Consider the following 18,533-nt stretch of genomic DNA (forward strand, 5'->3'; position numbering starts at 1 on the left):
CACAGGATGTGCAGGAGGATTTGCAGGTATGGGGAGACTTTTTGAAGCATTTCCATGAGGTTTCATTCTGAAGGGACAGCCACAGACTCCAGGCTGAACTCCAGGTTCCAATGTCTGGCTCTTTGGTGTATTTTTTTCCAGAATAGTTGGTACACTGGTCCGAATCTTGGCACTCTGGACTCTCTGGAATTTTCCCTTACTGCAGTTTAATATGGTTTTTGTCCGAGGAGCTTGCCAATACCACTGTCCATTTTTGGCATGACAACCAAGCCAGGTCCTTAATTCACTCACTTCTAAGAACACTTGGGTGATGGAGCTGGCCAGGGTCTTTCCTGCTGTCTCCACTTCTGGGTCCTTTTTCTTACACACCGTGAGCCAGGCCTTCCATGGGAGTAGAGGGAAGGTGAAATCCTGCTGTGTCGGTGGGAGCATATGGGAACAATGGTGGACATTGTTCAAATACAATAATTTGTATTTGGTTTTGGTTTTAGATTTTAAACGTTACATTTTATTTTACTACTTTGAAATCATGTGAAGCTTTTCCGGCCCCAGCTCTACTTTCTAGAATCCTGTCAAACCAGTTATATTGCCAGCTCTGTTTTTCCAGATTAAAAGCACCCAAATACAAATTTTGGAAATATATTCAGCCCTGCTGAATACAATTAAGTCTAAGTGTATGCACTGCTGTGTACAAACAAAGAGGTGATACTGGGACTTATCAGGTATCCTGTGCTTTATTACTAATCCACGTGTGGGAAAGACTGAGCACTTGAGTGTTTAGTGGAGTTATTTAGGGTCCTAGATGCTCACTGCTCGTGATACCTCTAAAGCAATGCGACACATGGCAACAATAAAGAAAAATGGGAAAAAAATATGAAGAAGGCGTTTTTGCAGCCCCCGCCTGAGCCCAGCAATGAGGATGGTGAAGCAGAGTTCTGATAAGATCAATTACTTTTTAATTTTATTGCCTCTCTGGTCAAGTTTCTAGTGTCAAGATTCTCAAGCCCTAATCAGCATTCACGGTGTTTATAGCCCACAAGGAAGATCTCACCAGGCAAAGCTAATTCAAGGTGGGATTTACACAACTCTGCTTAGTTCACGTATCTTCTTTTATTATAGTATTATTATGGTATTGAGGAACCACAATGAAATTTTATTTCTTTGGAATTGACACACAATGATTGAAACTCCCAAGAGGCAAACCATGGAAGAAATCCACCAGAGGCAGTTATGCACTAGAAGTTATCTTCTTTCTCATGTGTTTCCTTTCCCCCTTTTATCCGCACCCCCCTCCCCTCCGCACATACAAAATCAACACCTCAAAGTGCTTTTTGGCTTTCATTTTGTTTATTCCAGCCATAAATATTTTATTACTTAAAAAGGGAAGCAGTGCTTGCTCCTAATTGTTTTTGATTAAATATGCTAATTACATTTTGGAATATTAATGACACATACGGTACTAAATGTTTTAATAATGCAATGAAATAAGCTGGCAAATATAACAACAAATTAACCTGAAACTGCTACATGATTTTCAGAATTTTATATTATACCAATACAAATAAAAGAGTAAAATAAATAGCCAATCCATTCTGGGCTGGACACCTAAAGTTTGGGTTTTTTAAAATAACATAAAATTACAATGTGTTGGGTATGCTGTATGTGAACGTCTTAGACCTGGTAGTAAGCTTTGTGTCTCTCTGAATATATGATCCAAGGCTGTGTACGACTATTTTAATTTTGGATTGGCTGTAGGAGAGTATTTGGTTCAGGTGTGGGGGAAGAGTTCTGCCTTCTACCCAACATCATTCTGAGAAGCCCATCTGTCCCCTCCCCCCCCCCAGCCTAGTCCCATTTCTCCAGCTGCTGTTATTACACTACCATTCCCAATGCTGTTCTACCATCTTGACTGCAACACGTATTTGCTTATATTCAGCAAAATGGCTACCTTACCTAGGAAAATATTATGGCTTAGCAACAAAGTAGGTAGTGTTGCACTGCTATAAGCTGCAGGAACCAGACAGTGAGTATTGGGTAGCATCTAGTGCAAAAGATCTTTCTGGTGGGCTAGCTTGCAGACCGTCTGAGTATCTCTATTTTCCAGGGACAGTCATGGATTTACAGAAACCATCCTGGTTTCTTATTTGATTCTGGAATGCCCCACTTTTGCCTAGGATGTCCCTATTTTCAGCAGAGAAATGTTGGAGGGTATGAGTTTGTAGTCTTGCTGGGCAATGCAGGTTGAATGATAGTGAATCTAAAGGACTCTGTACTTTCTTCACACTGTCCCTTCTCATAGTTCCCTTACATGAAAAGTTTTTAGACCTGAGTATAAGCTCTAATGGAAGGAGGGGCTGATGGGAATTATAGTCCAAAAGCATCTAGAGGACACTAGGTTGGCAAAGGCTGTACTATAAAATATGGCACAGATATTAGAAGTTCTCTTCTGCCAAGATGTGCTCCCCTTATGTCCTAGAAACAATCTAGGACAAAAATGACAGGGATAGAAGGCTTGGTTTGAGAAATGTGTTTTTGTCTGTGTGGTAAAAGAGATTCATTTGCCAGTGAGAAGGATCAAAGATTGTGTTTTGAAACCACTGGGAGGTTACCCACTGAGTTCAAGATGAATAGGATTTGATCCTTACCCCCAATCTAGGAGCTCAGAATAAACATTGGGTACCCATGTAAGCCAAAAATTAAAGCATTCTTCTTTTGTGGTAGAACAAAATTGGATATATCCTTTAGACCTAATGTGTGATTCCTTCATATTCCTGCTGCAAAGGAGAGTGAGTCTTAATTGGCATCAATTAAATCTAACTTTCTTCTTCCTCTTTTAAACTTTTAGTTGACTTCCTTTGCAGTTTTGCTGCAAACCTATGCTTGTTTGCTTGCTTTTTCATTGTAATTGTTTTGGATGGAAAACTTGTTTTCATTGCCTTGATATCTATGTGGGAGAATCTGTAATATAAACAAAAATCAAACATAGCTTTGAATGAACACATAGAAGATTACCAAGGCCTATCAGATCAACCTAAATTCAAAAGGACAAGGCAGTTTGTTCCAGCAAAGAACTAAAGCCAAATTGAGAAGGGAACGGAACTTAACAAAAATCACACACACACACACACACACACACACACACACACACACACACAAAGGGGAGAGGAATCTCACCAAGGCCACATTCACACCAAACGTTTAAAGTGCTATGATACCACTTTAAGCAATCATGGCTTCCCCCCAAGAGTTCCGGGAACTGCAGTTTGTTAAAGGTGCTGAGAATTGGTGGGAGGCCCGTATTTCTCTCCCAGAGCCTCAGAGTTACCAGTGAAGAGAGACTTATTGTTAAACCACTCTAGATTGCAGGCAGGAGGCCTCAGTCTAAAATATTTGGGGGCAGGTGTGTCCCCCTCCCAGATCCCTTTTAGATCAGATCCCCCCGAGTCCAAAACAGATCTGGAAGCTCTCCTCACTGCCCCACCTTCCAAGGTGATGGTGCATAAAGGAGGGCCTGTGGCAGTCCTAACAGGGCCTTATGTTTCAGACCTGGATTCTGGCATAAACATACATAGCTGCATCCCAAACTCAAGCACTGAAACACAACAGTACCCTGTATAAATTTGTTGCTTTCGCTTTCTGGTGTCCCTAGACACTGTCGTGAGTGTGCATTGGAGCATGGCAATCACAGCAAGGATACAGGCTGCTGACGTCAGCAAGGGCAGCTGTCCACTCAGGAGTTAAGCAAGTAAATGGAGCTAGCTGTGGCACTTGCCACCCCATCAATCAGCACCTAACAGTAAGGATGGGAATTCCTCTACACCAGGGGTAGGCAACCTAAGGCCCATGGGCCAGAAGCGACCCATGGAGGCTGTTTAACAGGCCCACGAGCTGCCCCTGAACCAAGCTGCCCGCTCTGCGAGTTCTCGTGCGCTGCGCTAAAGCAGCGCGGTGCGGGGACTCTCTTCCGTGGCTCCAGAAATTGCTTCTGCGCATGCCCAGACACTGAAAATCGTTTATATGCAGGTGCGATTTCCAGCATCTGGGCATGCACAGAAGTAATTTCCGGCACCGCGGACATGCGCAGACACAATTTCCGACATTGCACTGCACCGGTCCAGCCCACGGAGGATCTCTGTGGGAGTGATCTGGCCCATGCCCGGTAAGCCTTACCTTCTGTTGCCATGCTGCCAGTCACCTCATTGCCCACGGCTAATGCTAGCATTAGGATTCCTTTTTTTTTTTTTTTTTGCTCTGCGATTCAATCAGTGTACATATGCAGAGTGCAACAGTACTGAAAAATATCCTTCAGACTGAAAAGTACAGCCAACTATAGGTGTGCAGCAGTCTCAGCCATGTCCATACATCAAAAACAGAAGTGTGGCACATTACTAACTTGCAGCTGCCAGTTCAGAAACAAGACCAGGTGACTTGGAAACTGAAAATCGAGAGAGGCCCCCAAAAAGCGTGCATCCTTGCTAATAATAATTGCAGGTTGGTGGTGATTGTAGTAGTAGTAGTAGTTATTTTGTTATTTATACCCCTCCCATCTGGTTTAACTCTTAGGTTGTGGGGTACAGTAGTAACACACTATAAGGCAACCATTAACTCATTAAGACAAGATTCAGCAACATTATCAGCTTCTATCCATCATCTCTAAAATTGAAATTATATTGATTTACCTCATAAGGTTATGAATATAAAATATTTGCCAAATATGGCAAAGAACTTTGTACATTAGAAGTGTATATATATTTTATGTAGCATATAGTATAGTCTGGCACATTTTTAAGTTCATTAGATATTTGATTTTAGAAGTGCCCTCTGCAAATGAATTCTAGGGTCTATTGGTTATGTGAAAAGAAATTTCATTTTTAATACACTATTTGCCATCTATTAATTCACTATTTTCTGCCTTTTAATTTAATTGAGCATCCATTAGCCTTACATTAAACCATTTCTACAAAATGAACTTAACAAAACTTTTAGAAAGACCTGCTCACTTTCTTATTAAACCAAATCATCTCCTTGTATGCCCACTCACAGGTTCTAACATTGAGAAAGGAATTCTGCTCATATAAACATGGTCTGCCTTTCCAAAATGGATCGCATAAAACCCATAGACAATAATTTATTAGAGTGATTTTCCTCTGGGCTTAATTGCTTATTGATTTTGGGATCTTGGATGGTCAAATACCACTATATAGTTAGCTCACCATTGCTATGCAGGTACAATAAAACCTTAGAGTTACAAATACCATGGGAAATGTTCATAAACATGAACATTCTGCTGCTTCTCTTGAAACCTCAGTGTGCCACTCACTTTTCCTTCCAAGCACACTGAACACAGACATTTTCCTGTATTCCTATTAACTTCAATAAGCCTCCCCAATTTGGTGCCCTCCAGGTGTTTTGGACTACAGTTCCCATCAGCCCCAGTCAGGATGGCCAGTGGTGAGGAATGCTGGGTCACATAGTCCCAACAACAACTGGAGTGGACGAGACTGGGAATGGCTAGCTGAAAGACAATCCCCTCATTATTTGGTATCAGTCTCATTATATTCCAGAAGGTATGTAGTTGTTGTGTTAGTTTACTTCTTCAAGTTTTCGTAGTCTGTTTAATAATATTGAATGTAATCTAGGCAGACTAAATCAGCCTGATGAAATTCTAAAACCCAGTCCCCAAATATCTGTTTTTGTTACTCACATAGATAAATTTTTTTAAGGCCAGTGAACTTTTGCAGTATAAATAGTGGTAAGATCTGCTCTCAGCAGGTCAGTGGTTCAACACAATTGAATCATAACCACATGCAATAAGTTCTCACTGTAAATCTAAGGAGGGTAGGGGAAAAAACCTTCATTAAGGTATCAGGATATAGATATATATAAATAGTTTTCATATGATTTGCAGCCTTGAACATCTTAAACAGCAGCATTGCTCACTGGTGAGGTGTAATGAAAGGATAGGAGAAACAGGTTTTATCCTACTGCTCTTTTAGTGGCTTTTGATTCCCACCCAAGGGACTACCCACCTCATGGGCTCCATCAATCCACTCTCTTTCTATGAACCCTCTGCCACCTCTCAAACCTGAGAGTGATGAATTAGTAGAGGCAGTGTATTGCTGTGTACATGTCTGCCCAGGGATGAGTTGAGAATATTCATCTCGTTTCACTTGTGACCTTTTTCTGTTCTGCAAACCCAAAAGGTCTGTGCTGCATAATAGGAACTCAAAACAAAAGATAAGCGAAGTAACCTATGCATTGTTGAACGTTTGCTTGACCTTATGATTTTAATAGGCCCTGCTAATTTTTAATTGCACAGTCAATATCTATTATACAAATTAAGTGGTAATAGGTATTTGTATTTTTTAAAACGAATTAAGCTGATTACACAAATCTTTAACCAAGCAGTGACTAATCCGAGGCACAAACATTCCTTTGATAAGATACATTCAAGCAAACATTTTTGTGGCAAAATGTTATCAGATAGCAAATAATTAGGTTAAGATGCTCCGTTCAGATCGTTAAGTGATGGTATTGGGAGCACTCCAGAAGGGATTGCTGTACAGTAAGTTCTTTAGATTCCTTTGTGGCTTCTGGCTAGGTTGCTAAATTCCTTGATGCTTCTCAAAGCAACCACATTCTCACACTGCAATTTAGAGGAAACCTTTTATCAATAAAGTCACAAGCAAAATTATGGTGTAGCATACATAATTCTTGACAGTCTACAATCTGTGTGCTGCTGCACTTGTGGAGGTGCGCTTTTTGACAAGCAATGGGATGACATAGTTAATCCTATAAGAATATCTAGTATGTCTATTCTTGCCTGATGTGACTAGAAGAAAGGAAGAACGGAAACATTTGTTACCCACCATGATATAGAAAGATGACTGCAGAATGTTCCAAACCATGACAGTGTTCCATCAATGACATTCTGTCCGAGGACTTTGGAGAGGTAATTGGGTAGGAACTGTGCCCAACCGCATTTACATAGATGTGGGAAGTGAAATAGTTTTCTGGCCCATATTCCAACAGACAGCTAGTCTGTGGTCATCGAGATTCCTTCACCTTCACTTCCGTTCTCATGGTAGGCCAAGGTCATGTCAAAAACCATTTAAGATATGTACTCCCCTTATTTCTGTTTGTCCTTTTGCGGTATGTGGTTCTGTAGATGTAAACACTTTGGTAGAAAGACAGAATGGAGGAATATGTTCAAAGGAAGAAAAATGCTAGGGTGAAGCATGTTTACATTTAAAATGGTGAATTGTACAACACTATAATTTAAGAAATAACTTTTGAGCAACTCTTGGCTTCTATTCCTTTTCCTTTCTTTCTTTTTAGAGTTGAGCATGCCCCTGATTTTAAATTTGCATTTAGGAAAGTGCTCAATGCCTGGATATCTGTAGAATGTCAAGGGTTAAGTAACCACATTTCTCCATGTGGTAAGTGTAGTTTGGAAAGTTCTCAATTGTTTGGCTTTCCACTTTCAGTGTTTGGTTTCTTGTTACATGAAGCATGGAGAGTTTAACTAAGCTGTTTTTCATTGTTGAAAGAAAAGTAAATTGCAAATCCCCTGGAGAGGCTCTTCAGTTCAGTTACTAACATCACTATTTCTAGTTTCCACATTAGATATCCCCGACAATAATATTGAAGATCAGGGATCCTGTGGAGCTTCACTGTTCTGAAATATATTTCATTCTGTAGGGCTGTCGAGCTCTGGAATAAGAACAAAGCTTCAAATTAAGTGCATCTCTTTCAAAAGACAGAGCGAGTCTTGCTGCATGGACACATATTGTTCATAGGGATGGGTGGGAAATGCAGTTCAGTTTCCATTTTTAGGTGAGCCTACTTTACTTGCACCAAAAGAATGCAATACCCAAATACTGCCATGTTTCTCCAAATGTGGTATAGTTCCCAAACAAAAAAAAGTAAGTACCCAAAAGTGTTTAATAGGGAGAGAGTGAGTAAAAATGCATATTCTAGTGGGAATGTGGGTAATAAAAAAATGCATAATATTGAGGAAAATTTCTTGAAAAATCTCTATATTAGACAAAACCCATATTACTAAAATTAGAAATCCTGCATAAAATGGCACCAAGACCAGGCCCCGTAATCAGATCTCCAGCTGCTTAGTTTCTGTAAGCTAAGGAAAGAATATAGGGTTCTTAAAATATGTTCTCTTTGAAAATTTAAGTCACCATTTCTAGCACCTGCTACTCTTCGGTTGCTTGAATGGCCACAATGTAATATTAATTCTTCACTTGAACATTTGCAGGGCCTAAGCAGTCTTTCTTATCTCACCGAGAATAGTGTGTTGCCAGATATCCCTTTCCCTTCTCTTGCAACAATGTAGGTGGTGATGCTTCTCTCATACATGAAGGGGAGCTGCACGTTTATTTACTGTATTTATATTTTGCTTTACAAAGAATCAGGGTTGCCACCTTTGGTCGGTCAAAATAAAGAACAGGTTGAGCAAAGTATGGGACAGTTTGGGGAGGACTGGGGGGCTAAAATTACTTTACCTGGTGCAGCAATGACTTCAAAGCAAACCACTGCAATTGGGTTTACAGTGCCTTCACATTTTAGCTGCTCTGCTCTGCTCTGCTCTGGACGTTGCACTGAATATGCTCCTTGAATATTTTTTCCCCCTTCTGATCTTGCTCTGTGGTCACCTGTCCTTCCTCACTGCCCATGCCCTGCAAGCTCTTCAACATGTAGGCAATGCTGGGCTAGATGGACAAATAGTCTGACCTGGTATAAGGCAGCCTCCTAGGCTCATTATGACCTTAAAGGCTAAGGAATGAGGAGGAAAACCAGGTCGTGTTGCATTGCATGCTGCTAAGAGTTCTATGACACAGATGCACAACTTCCTTAAGCTTTCTCTTCAGATCGTATAAATCTTAAGCTTACGCAGTAGTGTCAAATTTAGCTGCTCTGCTCTGCTCTGCTCTGGACGTTGCACTGAATATGCTCCTTGAATATTTTTTCCCCCTTCTGATCTTGCTCTGTGGTCACCTGTCCTTCCTCACTGCCCATGCCCTGCAAGCTCTTCCACTCTCCACCGGAGCAGGCCCATTTGTAAACCCCGCCCCCACTCGCTTTCCAAGTCCGACTCACCTGCCCCCTTTGCAAGGGCAAAAAGAAACCTCTCTCTGCCAGCACCAGAGCAGGCCTGTTCCCTGCAAACCTCATCCTCTCTCTCTCTGCAACCCATCCTCCCTGCACAAAAACATTCTCTCTCTCTCTCTCTAACTCCTCCCATCCCCACCCCACCTCTTGCCCACATCCCACAATAACTCTCACCCTCACTCTTGGCTGTCCTCCTCATTGTTCCACCGTGTCTCACCCAAACTTCTGCTCTCCTCCTCCCATCGGACCCACCCTCTGCCCACACAGTTTGGAGGAGGAGAAGGAGGAGGAAGAGCTTGAATACATGAAAAAGACATCCCGTTTGAAGTCCAAACAGGACAAGGCACACTTTTCTCCAAAAAACAAAGAGGACGATTGCATTTTTCTAAGTTTCAATCCTAGCTCCTGTTCTGTGCAGTCTGATTCTACGGGTTTCGGTTCTGCAGACCCTTGCCCACCAATACCAGACAGAGTGGTTTCCATTTCTGGTTCAATATCAGGAAGCTGGTGCAAGTCCCCCACTGGCAGTAATGCAGTCTCAGACGTTTTGCACTCGGTACTGCAGCCTCTCCTCTTAACCATGAGCTGCAGCCAAGAGTAAACCTTGGGAGTCAACATGTAGGCAATGCTGGGCTAGATGGACAAATAGTCTGACCTGGTATAAGGCAGCCTCCTAGGCTCATTATGACCTTAAAGGCTAAGGAATGAGGAGGAAAACCAGGTCGTGTTGCATTGCATGCTGCTAAGAGTTCTATGACACAGATGCACAACTTCCTTAAGCTTTCTCTTCAGATCGTATAAATCTTAAGCTTACGCAGTAGTGTCAAATTTAGGAATCTGAGCAAGAGATTCCAGTTCTCCCTTCTCCCATTGGAAATCAATTTTGCAACTATAAAAATATGTGTGTGTTGCATGTCTGCAACTTTGACTTGCATGATGCTGCAATGTGTTTAAACTGTGAAACTGTATGTATGAAAACATCGCTACAGTTATTTTCTATATTCAATTCCACTAGAAGAGTAATAAGCAAACTCCCCCTACAGGATTTATCTGTCAATTGCAATATAAATATATTCTTGCAGGCTCTGATTTGTTCTGCTAAATATTTGGTAATCTATAAAGACTGCTCAGAATAAACTCAGTTGCTGCACAAAGACAGAAGTATCTTCATCAGAGTATTGTACATTTCATTTCCTTTGCAAGATGAATAATGCAGTAAGAACACCCACTCCCTTTTCCCTGGTCCCTCAGGCCAAAATAGACAAGTTCAACTACAAATGCTAAAGGGGAATTTTTTTGCAAACTGCTATCAATTATCCCACTTTTTATTAGCAAGGTTCCACTGGGCAAAAAAATAAATAAAAATGTTTTGATTAGGGATTTGGTGTTTTGTTTGTTTTGGGGTTTTTTATCTGAAAGAAAAAAAAGGTTTCAGAGAAGAAAGAAATGAGATCAAATTAAAGCAAAATCATTTTATTGTATTTAAAAAGCTTGATACTGTTTTATACAGCAAATGCCTTTTGTCTTAAGCCATTCACCAGGAACTAACACTGCAGGTTTAATGCCAAGAAATTCAACCGCTGCAAATGCAAATGTAACAGCCCATTTTTCTCGCACCAAAACATACAATAATAATACTTTTTTTCAATGCTCCATACTTTTTGTATTGCTGCTCTGAAGTAGCTTGGGCATATTGGCCTGAGGTTCTGAAGCACCTCAGGCAGTATTGTCTGAGGTAGCCTGATGTAAATAATGATCAGGAGCAAAAAAAATAGAGCCTAAAAGAATCATAGCCGAGTAGTAGAATATGCTTTCCACAATGCTGATTGGGTCAGATCTGCTTAGCCTGTAGCCTACTACGTCAAACAAAGTCCACCAATCAATTTGAAAGTGGTTGGGGTAGATGCCCCTGAGACTGCTTTGGTTAGATTCTTTGTTATACCAGCAAGGCATGTCTGGCAAAGCAAGAGCAATAGGAGCTGGTCTGAGGCAAAGTATTCTCAGTTAGCAAGAGAGCCAAGAGTTCAGGCACAGGGAACTAATCAGAAGAAGCTGTTGCTGCAGAAGCAGCAGTTTACTGCTTTTAAAGCTTTTCCTTCTGTTCCACTCCTTCCTGGAGCCCTGGGCATGCTTCAGTCATTGCCCCATCCTCATGAGTAGGACTCAGAAATGGCAGTTTTTAATTGGGTCTTCTGTTTTGAGCCTCAGCTCAGCCGAGTCACCATCTCTGTTCCTTAGGTGTTCAGGGTAACGGTGGGCAGAGGAACAAGCTGTAGGTGTCAGGGATCATAGAGTCCTTTGATTCTGTGGCTTCCTGGGGTAGGTGGATCACTTGGGGCTAGTGGCTTCAGGGGTTATTGCCTCCCCATGGTCCTTTTCCATGGCAAATGGTGGGATCTTTCTCCTTTGAGATGCTAGGATGGTTCTGAGTTGAGTGTGGGCTAGTTCTAATGCATGGTCAATAACCCTTCTGGATTTGTTCTCTGTCTGAGACTAGTTCTGTGCCAAACCATTTCTCAAAAGTTTCCTTCTGCTGCAAAAGAAGCTTCCATTTTTTCCTGCCTTATTCTTTTTGCACTTGAGAATTTCTTTAAAACTTTGGTGGGTGCAGGATTTTGAGTTTACTATATAATTGTAAGTCAGCTAAGCTTTTATTTCTCTAGCACTCTGCAGCCACCCTGGCTCCCTGCACTTCCTGATATGAAAAGTCCCATGGAAGGTTTTACTTCTTGACATCTTTCCCTGGGCACCTGAGGAGGCTGCAGTGTACAGATTTGCAGTATAAACAGAAGGACACTCGCCCCCTCCACCATCTCAAAAGTAAGGTTAGGGCAGCAGGAACACTGCGCACCATCCATGAGAATTCCACGAACATTTCCTTTTTCCTTTCATAATTTTTGGATACAGTTTCCTTTTTCATTAATCATTGGAGAATGATAAAGCCTGACAATCTTTTCTCAACTAAAGGAAGCAGTGCTCAACCAGGCCTCTGTGAATGTGACCTCTGTCTGGAAGAATACCCCAAGATCAGCACATATCCATTTGCAGGTGTTACGCCCTGACCATGTGTAGGAGAGCGTTGACAAAATACATCGTTTGAAGCAAGAAGAGAGGCATGAAATTCTGAAGAGCAGTATCATTCATCTGATACCACAGAATCACTCATTCCTCCTTCTATCTCCTTGTCACTCTGAACTTCTAGACTGGCCATCTAGGAGTCCTAGTGCTATACCCCCGCAGAGTATGCGGTAATGTGTGTGTACGTGTGTTGTACATTAAGGTGTGTGTATATGAGAGCTCTCATCTGCTTTCTGAACTGCATTCAACAAAAACAATGTCTTGCCCTTTCTCCTCACATAAGACTCTCCCTAAATTAATTCAAGTTATATATGCCCAACATCAATAGAACATCAGGCAAAGGCTTTATACAGTTCTGAGCCTAATAAATTTGTTTTAGCCTGCCCTGGGATGGGAGAGCTGTAACAAATGTGTTGCAGACAGTTTGGCCTCAGTGCTGTGCAGACAGCTCTTTAGCATATGCTGTTGATGCCAGACAAGTTTTGCTTTGCCTATTGATAGGCTGCAACTCAGCCTAGGCCAAGATTTATAAAAGATCCCCACTTCATGAAATATTGCGGGCAGATTGAATTGAGTACTTTTTGTTTACTTCTGACCTTTGTTTGAAAAGCATTGGCCTACCAACTAGAGGTTCAGAGAAGAAGTGTATTAATAGGGTTGTAGAGTGATATTTTCTGGGCTGCCTTTTGTGGCTGTTGCCTGGTTATCATCATATTCATTGAAAATGTTGTGAAAAAAGACAGGGGAATTGATTGAATTAAACAGAAACAAGCAACATTAACCATTATGTTATGTTGAATTTTACACTGGGACTCAATAGGCATTTGCTCAATAAATTGTTGCAATTATAGCATATAAAAAGTATTATTTGCATATTTGGAACTATATCTGGCCTTGGCTCTAGGAGGTTATTTACACAATCAGTGTTCTGTTACCCCATGGTCTGCTTATTTTACTTGGTCTCACAGTGAATCCACATGGAAATGAATTGTGCCAAGGATCCAACACATACAAGGATTTCATGTCCCTTTAAGTTAACCCAGCCTCAGGATAATCATGCATGTTGACCTCATCCTAAAGCATCTTGGATCTGTCACATAACTGAGGACTACATGGGTTAATTCCCATTCTTCACTGGAGCAAGGGAACTTTTAAATTCAGTGCAGTGTATGTCAGACACGAGATGACTGCAGGAAAACTACCACTAATTTTGGATAAAGTGTTTCTGTGAACCCGTACATACAATCCTAAAAGTAGAACATATTGTTCTAATGTATGGTGAGAAAAAATGTGCCCCACCTATGAGTGTGAGAATCAAAGCATCAGCATAGTCAAATCTTTCAATAGTTTCTCTTTTCACAATATCTTTAATTTCTTATGCATGTGGTCAATGCTCAAATGCTCAGATTACAACAGAAGCCACAATCTTTGAAATACAAACTGGTATCATGCACATTAATCACAATGGCTGGGGTTGACTCATACATACGTTCAATAAAAGTAGTTTTGCTGATTCCTCAGTTGACTTTCATTCTCTCCTCTCCTGTTTTTAAACAGCTGTGAGGTTATGCATCCTGCAGATGGATGAGCCACAATGCTCATACAAACTTGTATTTCTCTTTTGTCAGCTTAAATTTTTTGGCCCACCGGCCAACAACTGCAGTAGGGGAGAATATCTCAGCTGGAGGGAAAACAGATTAATGTCTCCTCATTCTGAAAAAATGTGGCTTCCCTTGGTCCCTGATCAAACTTATCCCGAAAAGTGTTATTTATCGAGGAAAATAGATAACCCTACAAAGGTTTCATAATTGCCTTTTGAAGAACTAAGATATTTGTTGCACTGTGATGCTTTTCAGTAAAGTACCTGCTGCACATCACTCAGTTGTTTAACTGGATCAAAACAAGGAACTTCCTTAATAGCAGAAGATGTGGCATTACTGAAATATTCAGTCACCGGCGTGAATGGAACTGAGAGCTTGCATTTATTTCACAGTAATAACAATACATGGGACAACAGTCTCATTTATGCATGCAGGGTTTTGGTAGGGTGTTTCCAAACATATGATTATTATCATGCTTATAATGATGTTTGGGAGGGGCTGAGTTAAAGGAACATAGGAAGGTACCATATACTGAGTCATATCATTGCTTCATCTAGTTCAGTAATGGTTACATTGACTGGCAGAGGGTCTCCAGCTTTTCAGTCAGGGGTCTCTCCCAGCCCTTCTTGGAGATGCCAGGAGTGGAACCTGGGACTTCCTGCATGCAAAGCAAATGCTGTACTACTGAGCTACAACCTTTCATAGATGACTCACTCATATACTGTATGTAACGGAAAATACATTTTCATCTTCTCATCCACAGCCATCTATGAACATAATAGCATGATAGTCTTTAGGGTTTTTTCACCCATTGCATCTAATGTTCATTTTCATTTACATGAAATGGAAATTATTGCGGTGGTGGTGGTTTTGTAAAGACATGGTATTGGAATATGGTTTCATAATGCAACATAATTTATGAATGGGGGATTTAAAGTACGGCAGTCTCAGCTGCAAGGAGATTACTAGGGTTTACATTTTCTGTGCACACATTTTCTGTGTTGTCCTCTGAATGCAGTGTCATCAGGAAGCCCATTCAGATTTGTTCAAAGAGTCTTGGTTATGCATACACAGTTCACAGAAATATTCTCTACTCCAGGTAGGCCTGTGAAAACAGCTAAGCAGGAAAAAGAAAACATAACTCATTCTCTTTCAAATCACATAGGCACACAGAAGCACAAATTGGGATGATATGCCAAAATTCAGAAGGCACCTTCTTTTTTAGTTCCTTTCAGCTGCTTTGAATTTTCAACTTTTATTGCTCAGGATAGTCCATTTTGTTGGTATTCATTGCATACACACACACACACACACACACATGTCATGATAGGATATTGGAGACAAAAATGCTCAAGATGCAGACACTGTCGTTGAAAGGAATGCGCAAGTATCTTTACAGGAAACTATTACCATAAAGACTTGCTTTCTTTACCCTATGATTTCCTCTGGAAGGAACATGCCATAATTGCATTCTTCTAGGATAGGGCCGTTGACCCCAGAAAAATGTTACCCACAGACTAATTGTCTTAGAAATAGGCATGCTTAAGTGAAGATTCTGAATTAGGATATGCAGCCATGACTTCTACCAGTGTCTTTGGCTGAGCTGATGTTGAAATGTAGTCTTTTCAGAAGCTAGTCTTACATTGCTAAAGAAAGTAGTCTGTTTTTGCATTTGACTTTTTCAGAACTCTGCAAGATGCTGAATATACAATGGAAAGTTGCAAGATTGGGAACAGCTTGGATAGCAGCAGGTTGAGCACAGCAGCACACATGTAGCAGAACAACTTTACATGTGCTATTATGGTTGATGTTTTTGTTAGATCTGTTTCCATTGACCAGCAGTGTGCCAGCCACTAGGGGAAGGCGGGGGGGGAGGAATCCCAAGGCGAAGCCTATTGGGTACACTTAGATCATGAAGCAAAGGAGATGAGTATGTGACATGAAGCATTTTACAAGGTGCTTAACAAGAACATGATTGGGGGGGAAATTGAAATCCATGAAATCAATGCCATAAACTTATATTGTTTATTCCTGGCAGTTAGTGAAGCGCAACAAGATCAATGTTAGAACAACATTATTCACTTTAAATATCAATGGCTTGAAAGAAGGAAAATGAATGGATGGATACTATGAGTCCCGTACCAATGATACTAAATGGGGAAGGGGAGGAGGTGGAAATGGAGATGGAGTCAATACAAAAAGCAAAGAATAATACATTTTAAAATTACTTGGTTTGGCATACAGGTAAGTAGATTAGTGATGAGTACAGTTCAATATGACGAAGAGGAACGTAATGAGATTGGGGTAGGAGAGTAACTTGGGAAAGAGATGGGCTGACATTTCATTACACATACACAATTCAAGTCACTTATTGGAGCTGTGAATAGTCAGATGGGAGAACTAAGTGCTTACCTGTAAATCATCTTGCTACTGTTTCCGAGTCCACAACTGGAAAAAAAATCCTATTTCAGCTGAGGGGCAGTCCCATTCCAAAATTCCTTGACTGAGGAAGTAGCATTTTCCTCTGACACCTGACTAAGTTGATTACTTTCAAAGGAGGGAATCTTGCTTACAAAAAAATACTGATTGGTATTGTGACGACACTGCAAAGCCAAAATCAAGTCTCATGAAAAATCTGTCTTTTGACACTCAGTGTAGATTCAGGTACCCAGTTTGACATGTTGGCCAGGATAGTGAAATTACTGCAGGACTTCACTCTTTGATGGAATGACTCATCATTGGAATATCTAGACACTTGCCATTACCTGGCTCCCCCCATATGCTATGTGCTTTCCAAACTGTAATTGGGATGACCATACCAAACAATTTACTAATTTGTTGAAGTGATCTAATGCCCTATCAAAAGCGATGGGGGGGGGGGCAGGACTCTATTCGGGATGGGTGACTTCCTCTCAACTCACATAAGATTGTCTTCCAAGATAAGCTTTGAAAATAACACCCATTGGCCATAGCTCAACTTAATTTCTAAACCAACCTGACTTTGAAAGCTGCCCACTGGGCCTCTCTCTCTTTCACTACTGGCTTCACCCACAGCATTGTGCAGATGGGCTGGCCTGGCACCAACGTTTGTGTGGTCATTCTAGTAGTATGGAACCTGTATGCATGAGCAGCTGAAAAGCAAGGGCTTCTTTTCAGATGTGCATCCTCATTGCACAATGCCAGAGGCAGGGCCAGCGATGCAGACCGACTCCCAGCTCATTGTATAGACCCCTCTCTCTCAGGTAATGCATGAAGGGGGCTTAGACAAAGTGAATTTGATGCTACATTCCCCCACTTTGGACCCTTCCACTGAGTCTATCGGTCTATTGTTACTAGCTGCTCTTCTCCCTTTCCAGCTCTGACTTACATTGGGGAATGTCATAGGATTCCAGGCAGCATGGAGTGCATGATGACAGACAATTAATTGATTGACATGATTTGTGATGTCACCCAAGTCAGTATTGCTGCTCACACCTTTAGAGCTGCATGCATCAAGTTGCCCGTCTAGCACATTATTGAGTGAACATTTTTATATTAGCCATGTTTATTTGACCTTTGTTTTCTCCCACTGGTCTGTTTACAATTCCACCAAGCAGCACACTAGGAAGCACTCAATTTTGTTAGCATTTCAAAGTCTTCTTGATTTCATACTACTTCATTTGTTCTTGCTTAAGATTCTTTTGGAGCAACAAATGAAAGAATGATTCATATTTGTCTTTGACACATATGGACTAAATGTAGCATAAACGGCATTCTTTCATTTGGTACTTGTTACTTAAATGAATATTTGTGGTGGTTACACAGCAAGGCTTCAGAATAATGTAAGCGTTAGTAATTGATTTTCTTTTTAATTAATGAAATTATATGATGTATTATGGCTGTGCTGCATGTAATACAAGATCTCACAATACAGTAGATTTACTTTAATAATATTTTTTTTTATTGTATTAAGTCCCTGGAATATCATTTTTCAGCCATGAACAGCAGCTGTAGGTTTTAAAATGTGGATTTTTCATTTCTCTAAAATATCGGTAAGGTTTTTAGAGCTGAATATTAAGTGTCAGTGCGATATACTGTGGGCAAAAGATTGGTGCTGTGAGAGGTTTGAGGTACGAGGAGGTTACATTATATAAAGTGATTTTCCTTTGTGAAACAAGCAGAAGAGACCTAGGGGTAATCTTTAGCCTCGTTGGGCATACTTTAAATTTCTGCCAGCTGCCAGTATGGTGAATTAATCATGGTTACAGTGCCAGGGGCTGGCAACAGTTGACAATAGCCCAATTCCTTCAGAAGGCCTCACCCCATCTTCCCTCCCATCTCCTTACACTGACCCAGGTTGCTCCAGCAGCAACAAAAACCATTCTAACCTACAAATGTTGTGGCTTGGGGCTGCCATTTTAATGCACCTGAGGGTAGCAGGTTAGTTTTAAAGGATGTGTGAGTATGACAGGCCTGTGGCACATATAGCTTTGTTCTCCAATGGCTAGAGATGTGGGGACTCTTCAGGATGGTTGCGGGGGGGGGGGGGTCTGTTGCCCTTCAGCACCTGCCCCTTCTCACTCTGCCTAATGGTAAGGCCAATCTTGCCTGGCGTGACACAACAGGAGTATGTAACATGGCAGCTATATAAAACGGGTCTTCTTGTGTCACTAACAATTCACCCTCTAAAATCTCAAGTACTGGATTCCTCAAAATAAAAAATTCCTTCCAGTAGCACCTTAAAGACCA

General features: G+C 41.1%; 1 long non-coding RNA gene across 3 annotated transcripts in view; it reads left to right on the top strand.

The window, feature by feature from the left end:
• Positions 1 to 18,533, top strand: part of LOC310708149 — a 94,530-nt gene that overhangs the window by 42,839 nt on the left and 33,158 nt on the right. Inside the window, exon 3 of one of the 3 annotated variants that reach the window (XR_014526879.1) lies at positions 5,405 to 5,567. The exons of the other annotated variants lie outside the window; for them this stretch is intronic. This is a non-coding gene — a long non-coding RNA (uncharacterized lncRNA). Of the gene's footprint in view, positions 1 to 5,404; positions 5,568 to 18,533 lie in introns of those variants that run through there. 3 annotated transcript variants of the gene reach the window in all.

The sequence above is a fragment of the Podarcis liolepis genome, assembly GCF_965112155.1.
Source record: "Podarcis liolepis genome assembly, chromosome: 5".
NCBI classification, from domain to species: Eukaryota; Metazoa; Chordata; class Lepidosauria; order Squamata; family Lacertidae; genus Podarcis; species Podarcis liolepis.